The following is a 2,374-nucleotide window of genomic DNA, read 5'->3' on the forward strand; positions in this document are numbered from 1 at the left end:
CCTTTTATTAAAATCCCCAGGACACTGAATAAAACCTTCTTTTTCATTTATACCCATCTTCACATATCTGCATAGTGAAGCTTTGGGAACTGTTTACATTTGGAGCTAGATAATTCTTAGTTGTGGAGGGGCTGTTCTGTAGATGGTAGCATGCTTAGCAGCAACCCTGTCCTCTACCCATTACATGGTAGTAGCACTCCTCAGCTCTGACAGACCAAAAATGTCTCCAGACATTGCTTGAATGTACCCAGGTCAGGCAGAACCGTCCCTGCTTGAGAACCGCTGCTATAGATTATGTGGCACAGCTCTCACTGCACTGAAGTTTGCGTCTATACCTGTCTGTATCAGTGGATTAGAAATAATCTATATGGCATTGAGTATTGAATACTATGCATAAGGGGGGCTCATTTTTTCTGGGTTTTTTTTAGACAACACACACTGTATGGATAAGCACCAAGTCCTGTTCATCTCCTCCCTGTATTTCAAGAGCTCAGAAAGGGGTTGGCATATAGAAGTCTTAACAAAATCTCCTCCAGGATTAAATGATGAATGATCTCATCAAAAAGCAGCACCTAAATAATTTTCAACTCTGCATTTCCAGTATCAGATACAATGTAAGACATGTAGCAGATTCTTAATGAATGTTTGGGGATGAATCAGTGAATGAAGGGATAGAAGGAAGAATTGAGAAAGACAGCTTCACATTCGCACGGCCAGACATGCTCGCGTGTGTACATCCCCGTTCTTCGCCTGCAGTTACTATGACTGCAAACAACTCAGCTGCCAACTTGCTGCCTGAAACTCTAAATAAGATTCCAGGTGAGGAAGTGTCCTTGGCAGGGACCCAGCAGACCCAGCCACTGTTCACAGGAGGAAATCTGCACAGAACTGAGTGAAAATCAGATTCATCCCAGCTGAACTAATCAGTGCCTAGAAAAAAAAAATCATTACAAATCACCATGGTTGGGCAGGGCAGGGATAGAAAGGACTGAAATAAGACCATTTAGTGTTAGAGAGTTTCACAGAGGCAGTTACTAGAATACAAACAGGTATGAACAGAGTCATTGCTTCTAGAAAGCCAGAGAAAAGGCCCCCCTTTTGGATCAGGGGCAGAACATTTTAGCTCTAAAGGGTATCTTGGGAGAGATGAATATATGCGAAATACCACATAGTTTTTTCCCTTTTTTGTTTCTCTCTTATGGGGAAAGATGACATTTCTGACTGGATTGGAATTCAGCTATGAGCTTTACCAACTCAGAAGATTTTCTAGCCTGCATTGAAGAAGGAGGAGTCATATGGCCTCCTGGAGAGGATCTCCTACCACCATCTACTCAGCAACAAGTTCACATCTCCAGGGGCAATTTCATTTGGGATTGGGAGAGTTTCTTTCACGTCTCTGTTCAAGAAAGTTACAATGTTGAGACTCCCTTGTTTTCTGCTTAGTTAAATCATACTCAAAATTTAAGATGCCTCTTAAGCCAAATACTCTAAGATTCATTTCCTATGCTCACGGTACCCCTTACATCTATCAAAATTCTTTCCTTTCATGATTTTGCTTGTTTTTACATTTGGTAATTCCATTAGATTTAAATTCCCAAGGACAGAAATAGTGTCATCATCATCATCATCGGAGAAAGAGAAAAAAGAAACTATAAGACTTTTTGAACATTACTGTAACCCAGTCCATGTGCTTATTAGCATTTTAAAAAATCACATTTAATTCTCAACACAAATTTATTAATCAGATTCAACTGTATATTCCTTTATTTCTGGTACATCCTATGGGCTCTGGCATAGTGGTGATCACTATGTCCTGTTGCCTTGAACTTATGTAAAAGGAAACAGAAGAAAAGGAAAATGAGGGGTTGAGAGCAGGCCAAGGAGTACCAGAGATTGGGCCCCAGTGTTTTCTCATGAACACTGGACCTGAATTTGAACCTCGGGTTTTTAACGTTTTGGAATTTGCTTAATTATCTGAATTATGATTTTCTATTTTAAAGGTAGTGAATCATGATATCTATCAAACAGAGTGGCTGAGAGGATGAAGAATTTAGTAAGGGCTCCATTTCTCCTATAATTAATACTCACTTTTTAATGGTAAATACTATAAAGAAAAAGAAATAAGATCGAGGTGTTCTGATCAAAACCAGATGATAACCTTCTTCCCTGACCATAATCTCAGATTCTATTGGTTATTAAGGCAAATGTATTGCCTATACTCCCCCCCAAAAGCCTCCTAAATTATAGTTTTTAAGTCAAATTTTCTATAACATCCATAAATTCTTCTGCCCATTTGCCCAAATCCATGACATGCTTATATTCAACATATTTGGAAGGACCGCATGACTATAGTTAGCTAACACTCAGGGAGTTT

The sequence above is a fragment of the Propithecus coquereli genome, unplaced genomic scaffold (genome assembly GCF_000956105.1).
Source record: "Propithecus coquereli isolate 6110/MARCELLA unplaced genomic scaffold, Pcoq_1.0 Scaffold67, whole genome shotgun sequence".
In the NCBI taxonomy this organism is placed as follows: Eukaryota; Metazoa; Chordata; class Mammalia; order Primates; family Indriidae; genus Propithecus; species Propithecus coquereli.